Here is a 14,616-nt window from a genome sequence, read left to right on the forward strand (position 1 = left end):
TGAGCAGGATTCTGCTCTCCATTGATTCGGAAGCAGCCATTAAAGAGACACATTACCTATGACAATGTGGCGGGGTGGTTCTAAAACTGAATGGCTTTTCATCTGAATTAGGAAAGCTGAATAGAGGCAGCAAGTGCTGCTAAAACTGTCTTCAGCAGAGAGAAGGTTTTGGCTGAAGCGGAGAGCCTTTTTTTTTGAAGATATTATGAAATTTAAATAGCAATACTGAAGATGCCAGGATTGTAGCATGCAGCAAAACGTGTCTAAAGTTAGGCAGATTGATTAGATGGGTTATAAACTCTCCCAAATGAGTCATCGGTAAATAATTCATGACTTAATGTCATGTAAACCATGTGCGACTAAAAACAAGCTAGTCTTAGTCGGACTAACATACCTGGATAATGCAATTCATAATCCGATTACACCTGCATGGAATCTGACTTGGCATTCTGTGCATGCACCAAAATTTCCTCCCTGGTCTTTGTCATAGAAGTTGAAGGAGACGACATATAAGCTGTCGCCGGAAATCATAAGGTGGCAGCAACCACAAAATCACGCTCGATACGAAGAATACTAATTTGTATCACGATTAACATGCACAGCAGGTACGAAACATACAGAACCACAGTGCGATCTATCCTCACCTATCTATCTTGCGTTTGCTTTTCTGCGACACAAAGGTCTACAGGAAACTGATTCAATACACACTCGCTCATAGAGAGATACAGCGCCATCTACTGAGGTGGAGTCTGGCGTACACGGCCAATAAATCGATTTTCTCCTCCGCATGCATACTCTAACTCGGCAAGTTGTCCAATTGCCCGTCTTAGTCGGCGTAATTACTAAATGAAAAGAAATCTGGAATTGCACTTGGAACTTTCAAATCACCAGATTCACAGGCACAGATTGTGTAGAACCATGTTTGGCAAATAAAAAGGATAGAGATTTTAAAGTGAGCGGCTGTACTTTTATTTGGACTTGGAATGCCCAGAGGAAATTGATCGTTGTCTGTACTTGTCATCATAAGACAAGTTGTTCTCCCAAATTTTCAATGTTTATCATAGCACCAATGTCCTCATTTTTATACTTGCTGCATAAGCCTCTCTTAATATAGTTGTTTCACTGAATGCCGTTAAAAGTATTAATACAATGACTGATGACTCACTTATTGGTGAAGTAAACTGTAGTAACTTCCCTAGCTGGAAGTTCAGGCAATAGTTGCTGAGTTGTAAGTTTATACCGAATCTGCGTGGATTTTCCCAGAAGCATTGTTAGCTGCCTGGTGACTGAAGTTCTACAAGCAGTGTTTGCCAACAGGCTTTTCTTTTGGCACTGTAGATTTCTTGTTTATACAGTCTTAAGTGGACCACCACCAACCTGTCCTCCTTCTGTTGCCAGTTTTGCCTAGAATATTTGCAAACCCAAGCTATTTTCAAATTTGCCAGAATATTACATTCAATCTTTTTTTGGGTACAAAATGTACAAATATGATGGCAGATATTTTGTATCAGCAGGTGTCCCATGCAGAAAGTTTCCCATGGTCGATATGTGCACATTGAAAGACTATAATGTCCATCATGTATGGGCTTTAGTCTTGTCCTGTCTCATTACAGCCTAGTGTACTAATGCTGACATTGAATAACGCGTCACAGCTGCTCATCCCTCGGTGTAGCCGACAGTGTCATGTGTAGCTTGTGTTCTGATATTGGCCAACTGTGAATGACAGCATTTACGTGGACAGGCGACATCTGCTTCAGTGTTGTTGTCGCCGTCTTGCAGGTCTGCTTGACAAGGCGTCAGCAGTGACCAGTGGTTTTTTGCAGGTGCACATTCTGCCCAGACGATTAACCTCATAAGTGTCTTCACACTGTTCTGGTATAAAATCATGGATCCAGAGGCTTATGATCTGTGACACCTTGTTTCCCCATAGCTCTTTGTCTGTATATGCAAGTCACACAGAGGTGTGTTCATTTCAATGGCAACCACTGTGGTCTCTGGTGTGTTGTGACACTTCTCCCTTTCCGATGTTTTTGGGTCCAGAATTGACATCCTTGTGCATTGAAATAATTGAATTTCTAAATGTATGCACTTGTTTGCTGTAAATTAGCGAACAAACAAAGTAGCCATATAATTCAATTGAGTTGTGGGACATTGTTGCTCACCAAACAATGCAATGTAAAGCCATGTGTAACTCTTGAAAGTGTCTATTAGATTCAAAACATTGGCAAATTAGCTCCCACGCAGACAGAGACAACAATTTGCGCTTTAACATTGCGCTAGTAAAGCGAGACAACTAACCAATTGGAGTTGGACTCAATAAATGCCTCTTGCAACCATGCTCCTATGTGCTGCCACTGGATACACACAAACACGTTGCATTGTTTATGTTCATGACAGAATAACATCAGCAAAGAAATCACCAAAAGCTACGTACTGCAGCTTTAAATATACACTTCAGTCAGTTTAACACCTTGTGCGTTTCATAAATAATACTTTGTGCTGGCATTGCACAACCTTGAGCCTGTTTGTGACATACATAACTGACATGGCAGTGCAGTATAGCTATGTGAGACCGCTGGTGAGTGGCCAGTCAGTGAAACAACGAGAAGCAGCTTTCCTGTTGATAAGTTCTTTATAACAAAACTGTCCTACAAAAATCTGTGGTCATACCGGGCTTTTATCTTATATATTTTTAATCAGTTCACATATCTCTATTCATGCTATCTGTATTATTTTAGTCTTTGATCTTTTTACTTTGTTTACCTTTTTAATCTCTTTACCTCGTTCACACTGCATGCTCTTCTTAATCTCATACATTTCTTGTTTTGCTTTAATTGGGCACTGATAAGTACATACTGTATTTCCACCTTTGGAGAGCTACAGTATTCACTTACCTGCATTCATTATGTTGCTTTACTAATTTTCCTCATACATGTTAATGATGCAGAAATGTCCCCTGCGTGTCTACTATAAATGCAGCATGTCATCCCTGTGCTAGAAATGCAGATGTATCAATAATAGGAGCATCTTTCACATTAAGATTTTTTTGGTGAACTGTGATGTGATCTGACAGCAGATTGCAGGCTGTGGTGGGTTAAATGTAATGGACTGTGGACGAAGGCTGGTTAGAAAAACAGATCTGCACTGGGCTCTTCTAAAAATCAGTCCTAAATCAAATTCTTCAAATTTGATATCCGCATCCCCCGTGGATGCATATTTTTAAGTTTATTCATAAAAATGAAGGAACTGTCTTTATTCCAGCTGACATGTGCACACTTTTGTGTATAAGATGAATTTCTCCAGCTGGATGGAACGGACCGGCAATGACACGTTAAAGATTCCCAGTGTCTTTTTCATCGAAATGTGATCAGGCTTGATTTGATTTGCTACCCAGAGAAAATTGCCTTTTATGTCAATGCGATTACATCACAGAACAAAGCTGCCATTATATGGAGACTTATGGTCACAGTGGAAAGAAAAAGGCTATCGCATTGCTATTAGTAACAGCCCTACTGAGAGGAATGTGTTTTCGGAAGAGGAGATGCTGTGTACCCACATACACACACATACACACACACATACACACAAACCCAAACTGAGCACATGCTCTAAACCAGTGGCTCTCAAACCTTTTATACCAAATAACCTGAGAAAACATGTAGCTTTTGAAGTAACACCGTTATCACCAGCGTAAAATATAAATAAATAATAAAATAAAACCCAATCAGTGGTGTAGAGAAGATAATTTGCTCTCATATACTTCAGACACTGGTATAGTGAAATTATATGAAGATGGAGCGAGAGCTAAGGTGACTCTAATTAGGATTATTTAATTTCTTTTTATTTATCATAGTATTGTTTAGTTGTCTCTGTTCTCCGATCACATACCCTGGTATATTCTGTTTAACAGTATTTCTGATTTTCCTCCAAGTACCAACAGAGGAAGCTCATGTACCACTGGTGGTACCACTTACCCCAGTTGGAGAACCATGGTTCTAATCCATTAGCTTTTTAAGGTTTTTCTCCTGCAGCTATGATTCGGTAGCAACAGTTGCTATTGCTGCTAAAGCGATGGTGATGGCGTCCGCTATACTTAGGTGCACTGTCTGACAAAAACAAGATAAAACAGCTTTTTTTTGAGGAACAGCATTTATTCAAGAGCTGTGGCCTTCATTTCTCTCGCCACTCAAACACACAATCGACATTGAAACATGACACATCACACACACGGAGACCAGGAATATTGCGTCTGTAAAATACCTGAATACACGTTGAATATTCATCACATTTAGACTTATTGTGCTGTTTTATTGAGTTGAGCTGTTTTTTTTTTTTGTTTTTTTTTACTTGCATATCCATGAATGTCAATCATATAACTATCATAGCAGGTCACCTGACAGGCTTCAACCTTGGCAGGTGACTGACCAAGGCAGACCTGGGCAGGATAGGTCCCAGGGCTATATTCCTGATCAGGAAGGGTCATTGGAAATTCAAAAATAAATGTGAATAAGTCGTCATGCATGCTTTTATTTTGAAGGTGACTTTCCCCCCCTCAATTTATGTACAGTACATACGTGTCTGTGTGTGTGTGTTTGCGTGTCCATGAGATAGAAAGTGGTGTGTTTTTAACTGTCCAATCATAACATTTATTCTTACCAGTTGCAGCTTCTGAAAACATTACAATTTACTGCTTTTTATAAAGAGATAACAATTAATATTAAGCAGAATTGAGCTCAGCCTCTTTGGGAAAAACAAATGGCCCACTCCTGGACTAAGGACACCAGTGTGTCCGGGGCTGACTTTGACGTTGTTTAGTTAAGAGGTCTAAGAGATAATGGTAGAAATGCAACAGATAATCACTAAAAAACTGGCGCATAAATGTAAATGGGTAGTGCACTAGTATTCGAGATGACTGAAGCCACGGAAGTTTCATTATAGTTGAGTATAATGGCAATAAAGATATTGATTGTGATTCTGTAATGATTCTGATTCTGACAGGCTTGTCCTAAAGCTCTGTTTGGACACTCGCTAAAAACAAAGGCAACTGGACTAATGTTATGTTCTCGATGATGCTTCGCCTCTCTTCCAAAAGGCTTCTCCGGTTCTGATTTGGGCGTGTGAGTTCCTTACGTCTGCACACTGCTGAAATCACGTTTCCACGCTGTGCGATTCGTTTTTTAAGCCACGGCTGAGGAAAGACCAAAGCACAGCAGCGACACAGCACCGGTAAAGCTCGGTGAATTAGCAGTGATTCAGCTGAAGCCTCCGCCGCGTCAGCGTTTAAAGTGAGAATCCAAAAGCAAAACTGAGGATCTGTTTATCATTATCAGCTCATTAATGTGTTTGTAAAACCACTTGCACTGTTTTGCGGCGTGTGTGGCGAGACTGTAATCTGGGGTTATACATGTCATAAAGTCTCCACTCAGTGAAATCCAATTAAGGCAGTGTTTAACTCTGGATCCACTTCAACACAGCTGTTGCCTGTTGTGTATGAAATGATTGCTCTCCATGTCTGCATTTTTTCATTTTACACAAGGACGGAGCCGCGTGCAGCTGGAGTCACTCAGCTCCCACAGTATATACACAGTCGGCACAGTAAACCTAATAATAGACATGTTCAATTACACTCATGGTGCTTTAGTGGCTCAAGTGTACCAGTGTTGTAAACAATGCTGACGTCTGTTTGCTGTCCGCAGCCCGCACTGTGGGCTTTGACTGATGCAGTCTGACAGCAGCAGTTTTCCTCTTCCACTAGCGGCACAGCATGAGGATGAAATGTGTCGGTCACTGTCTGTTTAACACTTCAGTCTCGAGCGAGATCTGTTGATAAGTCGCTAATGAACAGGCAGTCTGGGAATTTACTGCGGATATTCAAAGGCCTTTAGTGATACTTTGTGATGCACCTTTTACGCAAGAACATTGTAAATCTAATGGGTCATTTGCCGTTTATTGACACAATTGACAATTATTGACAATTTATGAAATGCCTTTACTCTTTTCTATAATACCGTTCATTGCATTTCTTTACAAAAACCCTTTTTTAATGTTTGTTAATGACGTGATTAGTGCTGCAACGATTAAGCGATTAATCAATTATTAATCGATTACTAAATGAACCCCGTCAACTGTTTTGATAAAAGATTAATCGGTTTGTGAATTTTCTGCTTCTTAAATGTGAATATTTCCTGGTTTCTTTGCTCCATATGACAAAGAAATCATTCAAACTGAATAATTTTGTTTTGTGGACAAAACAAGACATTCGAGAACATCATCATTTCCAGGTTTAGTAAACACCGATCAACATTTTTTGACATTTTACAGACCAATCAATTACTGGATTATTCAAGAAACAGATTAATCGATTATGAAAAATAATCTTTCGTTGCAGCCCTAGATTATCATGAGTCATGTGTTTTGTTATGGTCAGAACATTTTGGCACAGTTATATAGCCATGAATGTATCTGCTGATTGATTAATTTGTAATTTACAGACGTGTTGCCATGGTGCATGAGACACAAGATCTCAGCATCACTTTACTGAGAAACAGAGTCATGTGGAGCAGACAGCTTTAACCAGGATCGTGTAAACTCGTCGGTACAAAGGTACAGACATTTGTTTTCTAGTCACAGTTACACACAGAGCTTAACACTCCTCACTTCAGCTACAATACGACACAATAATGTGTCGCCAAATCGCACAGGTTTTTGTTCAGTTCTGTGTGAGAGCAAAAGAGAAACAGAGAGAAATGCCTTCCCCTCTGCTTATTAGAAAGGTTTGACACTTGCCACAGTAAACACATTCATCAGCACAGACAGATGATTATCTGTTTAATTTTGCAGCCTGGCAAGACATCACAGCGCTCGCAGTCGCTGTCGTCGGGCTCGACGTTTACCCAAACTGCAGCAATTTGTCGACAAAGGAGAAAAAAGGATCCTGCTCCATTTTCTTCAACTTTGTGTCTCCATTAACATTCTTTTAGGACAAGCCATGAATCCATTCACATTTTCGTAACAAGGTAATACAGAGTGAAAGTCAGTGCGGTGATGCATTTAGCATAAAGAGCTCAATTTGACGCAGTTCCTAACCACTTTAAAAGGTGCATATGAGTGCTCGACAGGAAATCTATAGGCTTTTCAATGTCAAACAGGAGCACAACTACAAACGCACTTATGTGTGGTGTTATATTCTCTGTGTAACAAGCAACGATCAACAGTGGGGGGAGTGCATTATGGTTTCAAACTGGGCTGGGGGTTTTGTTACGTGTGACTGGCACCACATTAGTGTGAAATCCAGTTGACAGGAAGCTATATCTGCTCCTTATATCTGCTCCTTATTTTCTCCACAACAATGTAAAGAGGAAAAGCTGCAAACGCACGAGCACCTTTGAACCCTGACAGGTGTAAAAGAAGGAAATGTAGATGGAACATTAGTATAACTAACGAGTTAACCTTCAAATAATGCATTAAAAGGATTCAGTAGAACTATTGATTATAATAATGTAAATAAAACAACTTTCAGTGTCTGGAAAGCATCCAAACATTAGGTGACTTAAAATAGAACCCACATTTCCTAGTAGCATTTGTTAGATTGGATTGTTTACACCTGTTAATGTAAAGTGTGGGCAAATTATTCTTCTATTTCATTATTTAGAATAATTAAACCATAGATTCACATCCACGTACATTATCTACCACAGTTGAGTTCGTTAGATTTTCTAATACTGACCAGGTGATCCTTTATAATTTAATAGGATTTGTAAAATAAATAGGCGTCATGTTCATACGCTGAATTAGCCTCAAACCTAAAGAATTCATGTATTCCGACCTCCACCCTCCTCCCATGACTCTCGTCTGCAGGGTGGAGTATAGTCACCATGATCAATGGCGCTGGCACAAACTGCTGTAACTGATGTCCCCGCCAAACCATTTCTCATTTGAAAGAATTCCGTGATGTAGAGGAGCAATTTTTACACAATCTGTAGTTCGGGGAGGAGAGGAATCCACTGGTGACTTGCAGTCCCTTGGCTTTTTGCCTCATAACTAGCAGCGGCTCCTCGTTGTTTTTCTCCTAATCAGCCTGTAATTTGTGCTGCTGATGTGAGAAGGAGATGCTCCACGCGACTCTATCATTTCCTCATCAACGCTCTTTTTGTCTCTGTTTTTATCTTTCCGGCCTTCCTCTCCATGGCTGTCTGACTGACTGTTGCTCCTCTTTGATTGGCCCATTGTTCCGACTCTCTCACAGAGCCAGCCTGTTGGCCATGTTTACATGGATTCATGCTTCTGGGCTGCTGGCTAATGCAACACCTTTGTTCTTTTAATTGCTTGCTGTTCCAGCCACAGGCTAAAAGGAATGAATTATTTCACAGTGGCAGAAAACTCAAATTCCCAGCCAGTGAAGAACTTCTTTCTCTGAATACAAAAACACATCGGGGCGGGTTTGGTGTATGATCCACACGTCATGGGAACACGAAGGTAGTGGAGCCACAGCCATGAAAGCTTCCTTGACTCGTGTTTTGGCTGCGTTGAAACAATGTTATATAATATCATTCCAACAAACGGCATTTTGACCTGACCTTATCTAAATACTGATAACTTAATATCTACATTTGAAAGTATATAGATATGTGCCTAATAAAGTGGATTGTGATACCTTCGTTATAATATCCGGAAAAAGTGGTGATATACGACACCACTTTTTCTTATCTGATTTCGGTAACACAAACTCGAGTATATACAGATACTGATATCAGTCTGATACAGTCACGCTTTCAACTAGGAAGCTGTTAACAGCACGTTTGTGCTGTCGTCATTTCAGGTATCATTCTCCAACTGTGTAACAAATATTCATCTCCTGCAGCATGACTCAGCTAAAATGCTGTTATTTACATTTCTACAGTCTGTGCATAGTGAATAGAAGAATAGAATATACTTTATTAATCCCTTGCGGGAAATTCTTTCGTCACAGCGCTCCAGTGTACAAAGGTAACGAATATTATAGCATATGATACATAGGATTTTTGGATTGTTTCCGACTTTCCAGTGATTTTGACCAGTATTGGCCCGAGTCAGTCAGTGGTTATTTGAGTTACTGTTGCCTTTCTATCATCTCGAATCAGTTTCACCTTCCTCCTCTGGGCAGAAAATGCCTTGTTGATGGCAGATGGCGAACAACTCAGTGGATATTTGCACTGTTGAAGCAGAGCGTCTTATCCATAATTGAGTAATGTGTCGATTATTTTCTTGATTTATCAAGTACTCTAGCTACTTGAAGTCCATAAAACGTCAGACGATTTTGAAAAATGTCGATCGGTGTTTCCCAAACCTCAACCTCGACACCGTGATGTTCCCGAATGTCTTGTTTTGCCCACAAACCAAAATGAATCCGTTTTATTGATTCCGTTGTATGGAACAAAGCAATTTAAGAAGCTGAAAAATCTTACATTTATATATATTTATTAGTCATTTTTCATGTAGTCCATAAGTGACTAACCCGGCAGCCTGTTTTGTTGCACCTGGTTTTAATATCGACTTAATTTGCGACGTATTTTCCCGATCACATCAACGCTCTTGCGTCACAGCAGCCACATGTGACTCAGAGGCAGAGCTGTTTCCTGACGCATATGAAGATGGTTATATTCAGTCTCTTCTTTCACATTGCTCTTCCAGTTTCAATAAAGTGGCTGCTATTAAAAGGCAATTTACCCTCTCCGCCAATTCATCATTAACTCAGTCATCTGGTTAAATGAATCTATTTGTTGTTTCCAATGTATGTGTGGGAGGGCAGAATGACTGTGGTAATCCTGTGGGCTTCATGTTCAGCGGTTTTATTACAAGGCACTTTATAACCGAGGAATGCCACATGATTTAAGATGGGAGGGACAGTCGAGGTGACTGGAGAAATCAGAGGAGGGTGGAGACGTGGGTAGGAAAAGGTGGAAAAGGTGGAAATAGAAGATAGAGAGAAGATAACGTTACTTCTTTCTATTTAATAATGAATTAATTGTTATTATTATTATAAAAACCATAAAGCACCACGTTGGGAAAATGCACACTAGCCGTGTCTCAATAGTCAAAGACTGCATTCTCTAAGTGTGGATTCAAATGCTTTGTTTGTTTTTGAAGGATAGAATTCACAACACGACACAAATACGTGTTTTTGTTAACGTAACAAAAACGTAACAAAAACGTGGAGACAAAGGCAAATGCAAACAATTTATAAAAGAATAAACTTTACTCTAACACTATAAAAAAAGTATATAATCAGATAAAATGTGCTGCTTTATCATTTAATATTGACAGGGACTTAGTAAGTGACTTCAACTCATCCTTCATTATTCATTATTTAAACAGGGTTTATTTCTGATAAATTTACATTACAGAAATTAGCAAGAAAAAAAGCTTCAAGCAAGGTTTATTTGACCTGTTGTTCCAAGTAAAATGAAGTAAAAAATAAACCTAAGAAACTCACTAAAAAAAATTTTTTTTATATTCGATATATTCAAATATATCTGATTTATAGGATGTTTTGGCTGATTAAGCGTGAAAACTGTCAGGTTTCAAGGTGTGGGAAGAACTGCGATTCATGGCTTTAACCTGTGGAGGGCAGCATTTAACCTCTCGCTGTATGGCCTGTCAAAATGTATTAGGAGAAGAAGAAGAAGAAGAGGAATTGGTGAGTTGCATGGACTGGACTGTCTAATTTAATAAAACACCTGACCTCTGTCTCCTTTAACACTTCTGGGATTGGCTGCTAGTTTTGGTGCATGGCTGCAGGTGTAGTTGGATGTGCACTGGACAACATCTCAGAATATGAGGATTCAAAGGTGTATTTCTCACACCAATGGTAACATCATGGTTGGTTGACAACTGATTCTGCCACTTGTGCCCCAGATGAGCAAAGGACACGAGTTTTGTATAGTGCTCTTTGGATTTATACACAGCTATCTCATATCAATATGAATAAAACTGGCCGTGTGGCTTTTTATTGGCTCTGTGGAATAATAAAAAAGACAGGACACGATGATCACGCTGTTCCTCAATAAGAATGTGTGCCTACTTTTCCCTCTGGAGGGGTATGGTGTAGTGTGAGAAAATGACTCTAATGATGTCCTTTGGGTTTTATCGAATTTGGGATTAAGGACTGGATTGATGGGGTTTAAATACCTGAGAATTCACTTGGCACACTGGGTGATATCCATGGCATCATGGGAAATGTGTGTTCATGTTTTTTGTTCTTTCTTCCTTTTTTTCGTAATTTGACCACATACTCTAGACTAGATAGAACACCTTGAATAAATCAAGTTTAACTCACCCGAACAAGCGAGACTGAAGCAGAAGCAGCACATGCTCTGCACATAAACACGTTAAAATGTGTCTTTTCCTCAACGTGGAAAACTCAAAAATGCAAGAAATAAAGAGACTGTAGCCTTCGGCTTGTAATATTCTTTGAAAACCCATAATGCAACGCACATTAGCCGGGTTTAGAAGAGATGCATTGATTAATTGACAAGGAACATGAAGTTTAATCTTCGGGTCAGATTTGACTTGGCAGACTGCTGCTGTGCTGCTGTGGCTCAAATTTCTCCTTTCACTGCCATATCCTATTCTCCTGTGCTGCAAAGTAGATGAAAGCGTCTTAATAGCTGCTCTTCTCTCAAACACAGAGATCGATAGTAGACTGTGTGTGTGTGTGTGTGTGTGTGTGTGTGTGTGTTCCAGGGTTGGAGTTATAGGGAGGTAGGGGCCAGTGCTTGGTGTTAATGATGAGGGGAGACTTGCCATGAACAGGAAGCTCCAGCAGCGCACCGCGGTTCAGTTGATCACACGACCTCCCGGCAGGTTAGAAGGAGGAGGGCGGGGTTGGTTAGTTTTTGTGTGTGTGTGTGTGTGTGTGTGTGTGTGTATTTGGGACATAGACATAGATGAGGTGGAGCTGTCAATAAAGGCCAGCCGTTTATTTTTCCTTTCATTACTGTTAGGTTTGTCTAGTGAAAGAGGCTGGGTTGTTTTCCCTGGGTACTGTTTGGAACGAGGTGAGATTAGAGAGAGCTGCCAGGCCGAGGCGGGAGGAGGAGGCCAAAAGAGATGTGATCCAAGCTGAAGTAAAATGAGACGCGATGAATCATGGCACCAGAAGAAACACTTTTTTTTGGTGGTAAGTGATATGAAGTTGGTTTCCGAGAACTGACACCACTGAATTCAACCGGAGGTTACATTTGTCCACGCGGAAGGGACGTTTCAGTGTCTTCACTTCAAGACAGCTGCATTGACTCGACACTACAGGAAGTTTGTATATATAGTTGTGTATATATATCATTTATTAGGTGTGCTTTAGAAGCTTTGGTGTTCATGCTTTTCTGGTCCTGGTCTGGATTTTGAATATGTAAAAAATCTTTAATTTCACCTTTTTCCTAAAAGTAATATTTTTCCATCATTATTACCTTTATCAGTCACTGTTCTGCTGTTCTGCGCTTTACATCTTTAACACCTCAACTTGTGTCTGCTTAATTAAAGGTCATTCATTTATATTTCAATCATATAAAAGTAGCTTATTTCCATATTTGTATATTTTCATTTGCAAGTATTTATAATTGGCACTTTATTTGTTTTTGTTTGCTTGGACAATGACAAAGTTCCCGAACCATGTTCATGAATTTAAAATTGTCCTTTAGTGCATAATTCTAATATACAAAAAATAACTCTACTAATTAGTAAAGCATAACATTGTCTGTCAATTTTGTGCCATAGTGTCTAGTGGATTCCTTTATTGTCATAAAAAAATATGCTTTTGTTTACAAGACCAGATGAACAGTTTGATTAAAGTTTGCTTAATCAAGTTTAAAATGGAAACTTAATTCTGTGGTACAGCATGCCGCAGTGTACCTCCCCCTGAAGGCCTATTTACACAGTTTTATTGCTTCTGAAGACTTATCTTTATTGTTTTCTGCCAGTTTATATTTTGCTCCATCCCACCTCTTTGTGCCTCCTCCCAGGCACGCGCGCACACACAAACACTATTATTCCACACTCCCTTTCAGATCATTATGATTGATCAGTGCGAGGCAACACTAGACTGGTGTCCTTAGTTACACCGAGCGCTCCCTGTGGCCATCCGGTTGTCTTCATTAGAAATCTATAATGGTGCAGCTGGGTATGGATCAAGTAGTCGCTTTTGTCACAGTTAATACAAGGTACATTTGCCTTGATGTCATTTGAATTAGTTGCCAGGTGTGTTTCAGTCTGGTGAACTGAGGTTGTATCAACTCCAGCTTTTGGGTTAAGTGCTGGGAATTGACTGGTAAATATTTCTGAAGACCTTTGGTTTTAAGTTGTGCTGCAAAGCTCAGTGCCTTGTATTTGAAATATTAAAAATCACAATAACCAAAAACCACAGCACGGACATTGCAACCTTTGGAGATGGATGGGGTGTGTCTGCTGGAATTGTAAACAGTTACCTGTTTATCTTTTCAATCAAAATCACAATGTATTGATTTTAGTGATTTGTTTAACTCAAAATAAACAAGTTGTTTTTTTACATATCGTTAGCTCTGTCTGAGCTTGTCTTCATCTGATCCTGATTTCAGTGCCTCAGTTAGGCAGACGTTAGTCACTGCGAGTGACACCTTTATTATCCCTCATTAATTTGAATTACTGTCGATATAAAAAGCAGTTGCTATGGAAGAACTTGTTTTTCCATCATTGCCTCGCCCCACCAAAGAGTATTTATTCATATATCATATTTTTTTTTGGGTGGCTATATGATCACAGTGATGTTTTTTTTTTTTTATCCCAAAGATGCTCAAAATTAAAACTAAATAAATTGGTTCACATGAAATGTGTTTTTAAAAAACAAAGAAAGCCAAAAGAAACATTTTCTGACCTTGTGAAAAGTGAAAGTTCTAATTAAGTGAATCAAACCCATATATGCTGTTGTGGTGTGAGCTCTCTTTGATGACTAATTCAATACTAGAGTAGTATAGTTTCACTTCCATAGCACTGAGCGTTCCCTGAGAGTATTTGGAGGACTCTTTGGGTGACCCGTCTCCCACTTGACAACTTTACAAAGCTCTGTCCAATAACAAGTATATTCTGTAATGGTCACAGAAATCTAACTGCTTACAATTCAACAACATGCATCTCTGCTGCTGAAGTTACTGTAGCTTCTCCCTTTAGATACCAATGCATTTCTTATTATATTACCATATAGATTTGACTGCTGATATTTGTACTAATTCGAGATGATTTTAAAGAACAATCGATTTTTTTAACAAGTTCCAACTTATAGGATTTGTAGAATAAATAGTTGCACCATATAGTTGTTTGCAAGTGCTCATCTCTATACATTTGTTGGTGAGTGTACTTTTGTATTAATGAAATCGAATTGGATTGAATTAAGGTTTAATGAAAAGTCCCAACTTGCTGAGGAACACCGCCCAGCCTGGTCTCCCAGTACACAAAAAGAACAGAAACAAAACATTGGTGTTTTACTTTTCTGCAACGTTTGAATGTTTAGACAAAATCCTCCCCCGGAGGTGGGGATAAATATGGGGATATTGGTGATGTGTAGCGAGGTGTCTGCCAAGCAGCAGAACACAGTTTGCGACAGGTTGGCAA

General features: G+C 39.4%; 1 protein-coding gene across 8 annotated transcripts in view; it reads left to right on the forward strand.

Annotated features, from left to right (window-relative positions):
• Positions 1-14,616, forward strand: part of adgrb1a (adhesion G protein-coupled receptor B1a) — a 132,046-nt gene that overhangs the window by 28,768 nt on the left and 88,662 nt on the right. The window lies entirely within an intron of this gene.

The sequence above is a fragment of the Solea solea genome, chromosome 13 (assembly GCF_958295425.1).
Source record: "Solea solea chromosome 13, fSolSol10.1, whole genome shotgun sequence".
Lineage (NCBI taxonomy): Eukaryota > Metazoa > Chordata > Actinopteri > Pleuronectiformes > Soleidae > Solea > Solea solea.